Below are 13301 nucleotides of genomic sequence, written 5' to 3'. Positions count from 1 at the left end.
GATAGTTTCCACATAGAATATATTTAATATGCTTTTTGATCTAATTGGTTCAGATTTCGTAGTCATATTTCACACTGTAATACCACACTTTCCACAAAACGGTCGAGTTTTAAATAATATATCACAACCCACAATTCAAATAATATATCACAATCGACAATTGACCACATATAATGCCGAGATTTAACCAATATCCTTGTAAAAGCCCCACTGTAGCACATATAATGCCGAGATTTAACCAATATCCTTGTAAAAACACCACTGTAGCAAAAATTTTAAATATTACTTAAATTTTCCTTTATCTCGAATATGTATTTCTCGCTCGATAAATCGTAAATATTATTTCGTACAATTGCATTAAAATTGCTCTAGCTTTATATTTCCCATAGTTTGTAACTAAAATTGCGTTTCAAGTACAAAAAATTGTTTCCATATTGTATATAAAGTATATAAATATTTCTAATAAAAGCCTTCATAAAAACTCCCAACAAATTTGAAGGAGTTGATATGGTAACACAAATTTTTGTTCTACATAGTGGTGAAGGGTATAACTTAGTCGGCCCCGCCCGACTTTAGACTTTACTTACTTGTTTTTAATTTCAAATTAACCTTTTTGCAAATCTAAAACTCACAACAAGCAAATAAACTTACTTTAAATCAAATTAATCTAAGTATATATTTCGCAAAAAAATATATCATTTTGAACTTAAATATCAGATGATTCAATTATTTTATGTACACGGACGAAAAATACTGTTTTTCATATTTTTGGGTGTAAAAAATATATAGTTGGGACTAAAATTTTTCAACACAATATTTTTAAGTGCAAGCATATAATGTTCATAAACTAGCATAAAATGTTTGGAACATATATGTAAATATATTAGAACATATTATGTTTGGGACATAAAATATTTTTAAATATAATATGCTTAGATGCAAACATATATTAATTTAGAAATAGCCTATAAACATATATGTGTTTAGAAAGAGAGACCTAGAGAGTATGCTGCAAGTAAAATAATGGAAGTAACCAATTGGCGCCTTAAAAATATATCCACACAAGGAAAATTTCATTAAATTCTTTTTCTAACAGTGTATGCTCTAAGGTGAAACATAATATGTTTGAACAATACAAACAATATTTTGCTTGGACCAATCCTGAAAATATATACGCTTGAAGCAAAATGTGTTTGGGGTATATGTTACAGAAGCGAGTTTTTTGAGGGTGTATGAATTAAGCCACATAGTGGTCAGGGTATAATAACTTTGATCTGCCAAAAAATGTGCCTAACAGAAATATTGACTTTAGACCCGACAAAATATATACCGATCGATTTAGAATCACCTCCTGAGTCGATCTAGGGCTTGGGGTCCGTCCGACCGTCCATGAATTTGTTGTTCGCAGGATTCTGGTCGCAAGTATTAATCGATTTTGATGAAATTTGTATGTGGCGTTTCTTTGGTATAGTGACAAACGCTAATGAATTTGGAAAAATCGGATCAAATTTAGATATAGCTCCCGTATATATGTCTCGTCCGATTTCGATAAATGGGATCAGATTGCGTTCATTTACTAAGCGATCGACGTCAAATTTGCCACAAAGTAATCCATTAGTATACCATACTTTAAGTGTGCCAAATTTCATCGAAATCGGTTCAGATTTAGATATAGCTCCCATACATACGTATCGCCCGGTTTTCCCAAATTTGGCCACAAACCCCTTATTTATTACCCGATCTTACTGATCTGGTATCAACCAAACCTGCCAAATATCATCTAAATCGGTTCTGATTTAGATATAACTCCCATATATATGTATCGCCCGATTTTCACAAATTTGGCCATAAAACCATTACTTATTACCCGATCTTAATCAAATTTAGCAAAAGGTAACCTTCCGTAGTATCAACCAAACCTCCCAGATATCATCTAAATCGGTTCTGATTAAGATATAGCTCCCATATATATGTATCGCCCGATTTTCACAAATTTGGTCTAATAACCCTATTTTCTTTACCAAAATAGACTTATTCATTACCCGATCTTACTAAAATTTAGCACAAGATAACCTTCATGTAGCTCCTAATATCAGACATTTCTGTTCAGATTGTGATAAAACTCCCATAACCATGTACCCCTTAGGTTAGGTTAGGTGGTAGCCCGATGTATCAGGCTCACTTAGACTATTCAGTCCATTGTGATACCACATTGGTGAACTTCTCTCATATCACTGAGTGCTGCCCGATTCCATGTTAAGCTCAATGACAAGGGACCTCCTTTTTATAGCCGAGTCCGAACGGCATTCCACATTGCAGTGAAACCACTTAGAGAAGCTTTGAAACCTTCAGAAATGTCACCAGCATTACTGAGGTGGGATAATCCACCGCTGAAAAACTTTTTGGTGTACCCCTTAATGTTCGTAAATATAGAAATGCGGTTTTCCACAAACCTACATCATTGATACCCCACAAACAATGTTTACTAATTCACTAGGGGTGGTTTAGGGTATGATATAGCCGGCCCCGCCCGTCATTACTCACTTGTTTTTAATAATGGAGCAATATTCAATAAATTTGGTAAAAATTGGTTCAGATTTAGATATAGCTCCCATATATATGTACGACAGAGTTGGGAATACGGTCGAATGTTTCATATTTTAGACCCATTTTCCTCGAATTAACTCGATAGCTTCCACATAGAATATATTTAATATGCTATTTTAGTATGTCTAGTTTGATCTGTAATGCGAGACTTTACACAGAACGGTTGAGTTTTAAATATGAAAATATAATATATAACAACCCATAATTGGCGAGATATCTTGGTGAGATCTAACCAATATTCTTGCAAAATCGCCACTGCTATGTAGCAAAAATTTTAAAAATTACTCAAATTTTCCTATATGTCGAATACATAAATTGTCTTTGGTACTTGTTGTATATATGAATGACTTAATCTGAGAAAAGCAAGAGAAAATTAAATGTTGTCCAGACGACTAAAACCTACAACGGCAACTTGAAGTTTGACATTTCATGCTGTCATGAGGACTTCTTATGTTGGAACCGGAGTCAAAAAGTGTATATTTCTATTATAAAAAAAGTTTCTCATGAGAAAAATATTAACAAATTTCCGAATTCGTGAATATGTGCGAATTTTCAAAAAAATAATTTAAAATCGATTTTAATCGATTTTACAACCTTTTGACTGTGGAAGACCTAAAAAATGGTCCTTCGTCGACCATCTCTTGGCAATTTTTTTAGAATTTTAAATAAATTTTAATTTTTCAATTGTATTCAAAGTTTTCTTATTGGCAATTTACATTTTAAATGTATAATATTGAGAAATATAACACACTATAGTTCTTACCACTAAACCATGGGCTTGAATAATATCTTATAGGGAAAGCATTATGAAATCCCTTTTACAATTATACTTTGGCTCTCTTCAGTTCATTTGGACTGAAACGACAAAAACCCATTCGTTTCACATAACCTCTTGACATTTTTATTGCAAAATGCTGGACCCATTACAATACCACAAAAGTTCACATAAATATGAGCATTTGCGATGGCGGTAAAAGGGGACATTTAAGTATTCATATGCGGTTATAATTTATTGCGTTAAAATACGAGACATCCACTCAATATGATAAATTATAAAATTGGAGAAGGCAGAATGGCACCAATGGTCATAATAAACAGCTTATAGAGTGAAAACAACTACAACTCTGAAAACGTGGTAGTTAAAATTTTATTATCATGAGGATATTTCGCTATAGTTTTCTGTATGGAATAACAATTATAGTATGTACGCAGCGAAATTAAATATGTAGTTATGGTATGAGGAACACTTATAATAATAAACCGTTTGTCAAGGAATTTGTGGAATTTTTGTTGTAAAGCAAGTACCCTTATGTGGGTAGTCAGATAAATACTCAGTAAAAAAAAAAACAAGGAATAAGGAACATTCCCGGAAAACAAACACACGGAGGAAATTTTGAATTCCATTAGCAGTAAGCAAAATTTTTAGAAAAATAAAATTAAGACAACGATGCAATGGTTACAATGTCGGTCTTGCATACAAAAAGTCATGGGTTGAATCCCAGTTTCAACAGGACACCAAAAAGTTTTCATCGGTGGTTTATCCCCTCTCAGTAGTTCTGGTGGCATTACTGAGTGCTTCAATGAGTCCATAAGTGATTTTACCATAAAGTGAAATTTAATTGGAACTCTTATATAATATAATGTAAAAAAAATATATATTTTGCAGCTGTTTGGCGGAAGGATGTTGAAACCTTTTACCTTTCGTCCAGACCGAATCTTATGTACCCACCACCATGAATTGCGTAGAAACTTCTACAAAAGGCTATCATACAAAATGGAATTACTTGGATTGTGGTAACCAAAAACAATGGAAGATGAAGATGGGAAAATGGCAGCAGAGGGTATCAAACCATTGAAAGCGTTCGATGCAAACGTGTCGTTTATGATTTTTTGTTCCACAAATTAAACTAAGAATAAAAAGAAATTTATATCAGGGAATGACGTAGAACAATCGGGCGAAAGTTTCTCATTATTATTTACACAAAATTTAACATCATTTGTGAGTTTTTAACAAAAAATATTGCAAATTAAAAATGAACGAACGTGTATGTATCGAACACCGTAAATGAAACTTTTGGTATGACGTCGCCCATTTTCCAATCTTCCTTTTCTATTGTTTTTGGTGGTAACACTTGCCGATGGCAAGGCATCTTAAAACTTTTTCACATCCTCTTCTAAATTGTATGTTAGTCCAAACACAAGTAAAGAAAGTCTAAAGTCTGACGGGGCCGACGACGCTGCACTACCACAATCAAATCCGTCAAATGTATTGGGTGCTATGTATAAAGGTTTTTAGTCCAATATACATATATTTAAATCTGACTCGATCTGAACAAAATTTGTTAGACTTCTACAAAGCCTATAAACTTAATATCCTGAGGTGGAACACAATGTTAGTAAAAAATATGGGAAACATTTAAAGCTGAAGCAATTTTAAAGCAACTTCGCAAAAGTGTATTTATGATTTATGTGGGTATTTTGGGCATTTTTTGTCAAAATCGGAAAAATATGTATATGGGAGCTATATCTATATCTGAACTGATTTTAACCAAATTTGGCAAGCATAGTAATAATGTTAATTATACTCCCTGTGCAAAATTTCACGTAAATAGGATTACAACTTTACCCTCTGTGGTCATATAAGTGAAAGCCGGGCGAAAGATATATATGGGAGCTATATCCAAATCTGACCCGAAGGGATTAAATACATATATAAACCACTTTAGTTCTTTATCGTTTTATATAGATGAGTCTATAAATAATTATGAACCGATATAAACCAATTTTTGCGCTCTAATTAGAGAGCCAGGAGTGAAATATGGAGGTCGGGTTATATGGAAGCTATATATAATTATGAACCAATACACAGTGGTCGGTGCTGTATGGAGTTAGCGTCCAAAAATACATCCAGTATCGTGAAACTTCGGTCACGACTCTATATTTATTTCAGAACTATTTTATGATAAAATGGAATTGATTGATGACGTTTTGGTATAGCCCCCCATACAGACCGATCTCCAGATTTTACTTCTTGGGCTTCTAGAAACTGTTTTTTTTTTTACCCGATTTGGCTGAAAATTGAAATCTAGGGGTATTTTAGTACCGAAAATAGGTGTGTAGAAAAAGGTTTGTATCGGTCCATGTTTTGGTATAGAGTCCATCAAGGCCGTAGCCAGGATTTTAATTCGGGGGGTTCAACTTTAAAAAAAAAATATTCATATAATCTCATGTGTAGAAAATTTTATTTATGCATAGGTATGTATACAATATTTTTATACCCACCACCATAGAATGGTGACGGGGGTATAATAAGTTTGTCGTTCCGTTTGTAACACATCGAAATATCGATTTCCGACTATATAATGTATATATATTCTTGATCAGGGAGAAATTCTAAGACGATATAACGATGTCCGTCTGTCCGTCTGTCTGTCTGTTGTAGTCACGCTACAGTCTTCAATAATGAAGCAATCGTACTGAAATTTTGCACAAACTCGTCTTTTGTCTGCAGGCAGGTCAAGTTCGAAGATGGGCTATCGGTCCAGGTTTTGATATAGTCCCCATATAAACCGACCTCCCGATTTGGGGTCTTGGGCTTATAGAAATCGTAGTTTTTATCCAATTTGCCTGAAATTTGAAACCTAGAGGTATTTTATGACCATAAAGAGGTGTGCCAAAAATGGTGATTATCGGTCCATGTTTTGGTATAGCCCCCACATAGACCGATCTCCCGATTTCATTTCTTGGGCTTATAGAAACCGCAGTTTTTATTCAATTTACCTGAAATTGGAAATCTAGAGGTATTGTAGGACCACAAATACGTGTGCCAAAAGTTGTGAGTATAGATCCATATTTTGGTATAGCCCCCATATAGACCGATCTCCCGATTTTACTTCTTGGGATTATAGAAACCGCAGTTTTTATTCAATTTACCTGAAATTGGAAATCTAGAGGTATTTTCGGGTCATAAAGAGGTGTGCCGAAAACGGTGAGTATCGGTCCATATTTTAGTATAGCCCCCATAAGAACGATCTCCCGATTTAACTCCTTAGGTTTCTAGAAACCGTAGTTTTTATCTGATTTGCCTGAAATTGTAAATATTCTGGTATTTTACAGCCTGTTTCTGTATGTCGAACGAGTTCAATCGATCGACTGAAATGCATAGAAACAGCTGCTTTTTGGTTATAAATTCAGCTGTTTGTTTCCATTTTAGTCGATCGACAGAGCTCATTCGACATACAGAAACAGGCTGTTAGGCTCACAATAACGTGTATCGGATTAAGTTTTTATCGATCCATTTGGTAATGCCTCCATATAGACCGACTTCACTTCTTGAGGGTGTAGAAGGCGCACTGATCATGAAAATTGCTTGAAGCTCAATGTAAAATTTCCAGATTTTACTTCTACAGATTTCAGATTTCAAATCAAGACTTTATTTTATAATTTTCTTGCACACTTACAAGAGATGTTAATGATTCCTCTAAAACTCAAACAAAAATGGTTCTTATAAATCCAGAATCTTATATAGTCCTCATAGGTGAAATTTTTAAATTTATCTTCGGGAATATCCTCAAGTCCTCAAGCCCTCCTGAAATTTCAAAGGAAACCCTAATATTTGGTTCATGGTGGTGGGTATTTAAGATTCGGCCCGGCCGAACTTAGTGCTGTATATACTTGTTATAATATTAAATTGAGCCGACGGACTTTTTGGGCAGCAAATAAATCAATGACTTCTTCAGTCGGCACATTTATTCGGCGATGAACCGACATTAATGCCAATCCTTTGGGTCTACTCTCGCTAGTCGAATTTCTAAGATACGTCTTTAATCTCTTCATTGTTGAAAATGAACGTTCGGATGAGCACGTAGTAACTGCAGGGATGGAAAATGCAGTACTATAGTACTTTTTTCAAACCTTTTTCACCCCGGTCAGTATTGTGTAGGCATTTTTGAGTCGATATCAGATTTATGGTACAATAGCTTTGACAAAATATTTTAATATTTTGAGAAAGTCTTTATCAACCTTATTTGCTAATAGTCTTTTACAAATATGGCAAAACAGACATGTTCATGTGGGAAGAATATCTCGATTTTGTAAAAGACATAGTCAAAAACAGGATTTTATTGAACTTCAATAAAGTTTTAGTTGAAAAAAGAATTCGATTCTATATTATCGATTTTTTATTTCGGTAGAAATAGTTGTCAACATTTTATTTCTATATAGAATTTTTGCAAAATTTTATTTTTATAGAAAATTTTGTCAAAATTTTATTTCAATTGAAAATTTTGTAAAAATTTTATTTCTATAGGAAATTTTTGCAAAATTTTATTTCTATAGAAAATTTTGTCAAAATTTTATTTTCTTAAAAAATTCAGTCTCTTGACAATAATCTTCCAGTGAAATTTTTGTTGAAATTTAGTAAAAAGTACCTTTCCGCTCAAAAAGTACCTTTTTTGTACTTTCTTAAAAATTGTATTTTCCATCCCTGAGTAACTAGCTAAGTGACCAAAATTTTTAAAAGAATACGCACGTTTGGAAAAATCTCTTTATTGCTTCCATCGCTGAATTAGGCAGGTTCTTTTCGCAGGTTTTGCGCCATTTCATTTACACATGTGTGTTTGGCTGTTTCGTTGTTGTTGCTATGGCCAAACAAAGCGAGTCATGTTCACAAAAAGAACAACAAACACACATAAAAAGCAGAAATACATTTTCCAAAAATGAAATTTGTGGTTCGAGAACAAAAATAATTTGTTTTTTTTCGACCGTCGTTTGACTGGCTTTTCAACTAGTATTCTATGATTTGTGCAAGTTTTATAGGTAAGCTTTTTTTCAAAGTAAAACCTCCAGCTTTTCTTCAACATCTTCGATAAGATTTTTCTATGCAGCTAAAAATATATATTTATTTATATAAAAATATTCATTCATTTCTGGGGGGGTTTGATCCCCCTCATCCCCCCCTGAATACGGCCTTGGAGTCCATATAGACCGATCTCCCGATTTTAGTTCTTGAGCTCTTGAAACCATAGTTTTAATCCTATTTCCTTGAAATTGGAAATCTAGAGGTAGAACCACAAATAGGTGTGCCGAAAATGGTGTCAATCGGTCCATGTATTTATATAGATCGATATAGACCGATATCCCGATCTAGAAATCTAGAGGTATTTTAGGACCACAAATAGGTGTGCCGAAAATGATGGCTACCGGTCTATGTTTTGGTATAGCCCTCACATAGACCAATCTTCCAATTATATTGCAAATGGGCTTCTAGAAAACGTACTTTCATTCCGATTTGCCTAAAATTTGAAATCTAGAGGTTTTTTAGGATCAAAAATAGGTGTAACAGAAATGGGGTGCATCTATGCTACATATATATCAATTTTACTCCTATGGATTCTAGAAATAGTAGGTTTTATCCGATTTTCATGAAGTTGTAAATTTGTGTTTTTTTTTTAGGCACACTAAACCCTGAATCGGGATGTTTAAAATTCCTGTAAAACTAAAAAAACTGTTTCTTATAAATTTAATATCCTTTGCAACAATAATTTTCGAGCGGAGAAAAATATATGTTGGCAATAAGCTTTAAATGATTCTCAAATGCCGCAAACATATTCTACCATTTAAATGATAGAATTTGAGACCATTACATGGTCGGGAAAATCATGTTCCTGACCATTCAATGTTTTTACTTTTTTGCAGGAAAAAAAGTACTTTTATAGGTTACGTACAGACATTTTGTAGAATCATTACATGGCCATAAAGACCATGTACATTTTTTGTGACCATTTATTTTTTTTAACTTTTTTGCAGCGAAAAGAATTTATAAAAACAGTGAGTAGGTACACACGATTTTCATTTTGAGCGTCAGTCGTGTGTTGATTGTTGCTTGGAATGGACGGAGAATACGGAACTACTATGTTTTGTGTTAATTTATTTATTTAGAAGTGGAACGTGGTTTTATGTGAACACAAAAACGGAAAGCGTAACTGAAACAAGTATGTACGGCCGTAAGTTCGGCCAGGCCGAAGCTTATGTACCCTCCACCATGGATTGCGTAGAAACTTCTACTGAAGCCGATGGCAAGGTATCTTAAAACTTCCCAACAACGTAATATATACCACATAGTCCATACGTGGTATATATTAAACTACAAAAGGGCCGATTAAATACATATATAATTAAGTTTCTATAGAAATAAAATTTTTACAAAATAAAATTTTGGCAACATTTTCTATAGAAGTAAAATTTTGACAAAATTTTCTATAGAAATAAAATTTGGAAAAATTTTTCTATAGAAATTAAATTTTGACAAAATTTTCTATAGAAATAAAATTTTGTCAAAAATTTTCTATTGAAATAAAATTTTGACAAAATTTTCTATAGAAATACAATTTTGACAAAATTTTCTATAGAAATAAAATTTTGACAAAATGTTCTATAGAAATAACATTTTGACAATGTTTTCTATAAAAATAAAATTTTGGTAGATAATTTTTGGCTCGAGTGGCAACCATGATTATGAACCGATATGGACCAATTTTTGTGTGATTGGGGATCGACTATGTATAACTATAGACCGATATGGACCAATTTTGGCATGGTTATTAGCGGCCTTATACTAACACCATGTTGCAAATTTCAACCGGATCGGATGATCAAATCTGGGGAACGGTTTATATGGGGGATATATATAATTATGGACCGATATGGACCAATTCTTGCGTGTTTGTTAGATACCACATTCTAACACCATGTTTCAAATTTCAACTGGATCGGATGAATTTTGCTCCTCCAAAGGGCTCCGGAGGACAAATCTGAGGATCGATTTATATGGGGGCTATATATAATTATGGACCGATATGGACCAATTCTTGCATGGTTGTTAGAGACCATATACTAACACCACGTACCAAATTTCAACCGGATCGGATGAATTTTACTCCTCTAAGAGGCTCCGTCCGTCCGTTCGTCTGTTGAAATCACTTTAACTTCCGAACGAAACAAGCTATCGACTTGCAACTTGGTACAAGTAGTTGTTATTGATGTAGGTCGGATGATATTGCAAATGGGCCATATCAGTCCACTTTTACGTATAGCCCCCATATAAACGGACCCCCAAATTTGGCTTGCGATTACTTTAAGAGAAGCAAATTTCATCCGATCCGGCTGAAATTTGGTACATGGTGTTAGTATATGGTCTCTAACAACCATGCAAAAACTGGTCCACATCGTTCCACTTTTACGTATAGCCCCCTTATAAACGGACCCCCAAATTTGGCTTGCGATTGCTCTATGAGAAGCAAATTTCCGCCTGAAATTTGGTACATGGTGTTAGTATATGGTCTCTAATGACCATGCAAAAATTGGTCCACATGGGTCCATAATTATATATAGACCCCATATAAACCGATAACCAGATTTGACCTCCGGAGCCTCTTAGAAGACCAAAATTCATCTGATTCAGTTGAAATTTGGTCGTGGTGTGTGTGTGAAATTTGGTGGTGCCATATATTAGCCTCAACTACCCATGCAAAAATTGGTCGAAATCGGTCAATAATTATATATAGGCCCCATATAAAGAGCAAAATTCATCCGATTCGGTTGAAATTTGGTACGAGATGTTAGTATATGGTATTTAACAACCATGCCAAAAGTGGTCCATATCAGTCCATAATCATATAAACCCCATAAAAGCCGATCCCGAGATTTGGTTTTGGAGCTCTCGGAGGAGCAAATTTCATTCGAGTCAGTTGAAATTTGGTACATTGTGCTAGTATATGACCGTTAACAGCCGTGCCTAACTAGGTCCATATCGGTCTATAGTTATACATAGCCCTCAGATAAATCGAACCCCAATCACACAAAAATTGATCCATATCAAGTTCATAATTCTATATAGCCCTCATATAAGCGACCTCCATATTTCAATTCAGACTCTCTACGTACCGTGCAAAAGTCCATATCGATTCGTAATTATTTGTAGACTTACATATACATAACTTTTTTGTCTAATATATACCATGTATGGACTAACTCACAATTTAGAAAACGATGCTAAGAAGTTTTAAGATACCACAACCCAAGTAATTCGATTGCGGATGACAGTCTTTCGTAGAAGTTTCTACACAATCCATGGTGGAGGGTACATAAGCTTCGGCCTGGCCGAACTTATGGCCATGCCGTTTCAAGAATAAACGTTTATCACAACAATTATATACTTTCCTTCCAAATATACTTCCTTTACTTGCGAAAAGCAAATGAGAGACGATCTTTGTTTGTCTAAAATTTCGTTTTGGGGTGAAAGAATTATTAATGTTTTGCGTGTATATTGACGTCACGTACTAAATTACCACCGGATCAGATGAACATTGTACCTTCAGGTAGCTCCGGAAATTAAGTCCTGGGATTGGTTTATATAGGGGCTATATTGGAGTTCACAATAGATCAATTCAAAAATTTATTTTGTGGAAATATTATTATTTCTATGAAATATCAAGGAAAATTGTTATTTGCTTCCAATACAGTTAAATAATACAGGCTTTAAGTCTAAATCGTGAAATATACATATCGATTCCGCCATATTTCATATTATATTACATATCTGGATCTCACTTCGACTCACAAACCCACGTATATTTTTCACATATATGATATTACATACATTATAGTAATACTGGAATTCAAAGGTTCGACTAAACAATTGTTACCAATAAATATTCTGTGGACGCTACCCCAATAATGGGGCCTATACCTAAACGTGGTTCGCTATGGTCCAATTGCAACACTATCCGACCTACATCAATAAAGACTACTTGTGCCAAGTTTCTAGTCACTTGTTAAAGAAAATTTTGCAGGTTGAAGAAAAAATATTGGAGTTCAAAATTTGCAAGAATGTCTTTAGTGACATACGAAGTTCAAGATGGTCGCATTTGTAGTAAAATTTACAAATTTAAAAAAATAATGAAATATTTGAGAAGTCCGAATTTAGTAAATCTTTATGCTTCATTTGTGTATATTTTTTTTTCGTTCATTTAACTAACGTACGCCAAAAATAAAGTAAAGGAAACTTTCTCCAAATATAATAATTCCTTGAACTAAAATAAAGTTAAATTGGCTTTAGTGGAATAGAGGGTTCACTTTTTTGAGTGTGGTTTCATTCGGAAGTTAGAGAGATTTCAACTGACAGACAGTGGACGGTATAGAACTCGATTTGGAACCACTGTTCAATGATTCAATATGTCAGTTGATTTAGAGATTATCTCCCAAATTCATAAAAGTTAACATAAACTTTAAACTTACTATTTCCATACTTCTACAAACTGTCGGTAAGTTATTATGAATATGGGCATATCGAAATTGAAAATATATTTCTCTATGTTTAGGAAAATATGCCAATGACATACATTTAAGGAATACAAATATATATAATGAATCAAATATAATAGTTTCCTTTGAAAACTCTTCGTCGGTGCGGGTATCTTGATAAAATATGTAGGATTTAAGGGGGTTTGATGACAGATATTCTCCCAAGCAGATCAATTCAACCAGTACACTTTCCGAAGATAATTTTAAAGATTCTACCTATGAATACTAGATAAGATTTGAAATCTCAAAACCGTAGATTTTTACCGCCATTATTTAAATGATAACGAGGAGTAAAATCTGTAAATTTTACTTTTAGTTTCAAGCGGTCTATA

The sequence above is a fragment of the Haematobia irritans genome, chromosome 1, assembly GCF_050003625.1.
Source record: "Haematobia irritans isolate KBUSLIRL chromosome 1, ASM5000362v1, whole genome shotgun sequence".
Classification (NCBI taxonomy): domain Eukaryota; kingdom Metazoa; phylum Arthropoda; class Insecta; order Diptera; family Muscidae; genus Haematobia; species Haematobia irritans.
This window is presented reverse-complemented; position numbering follows the sequence as displayed.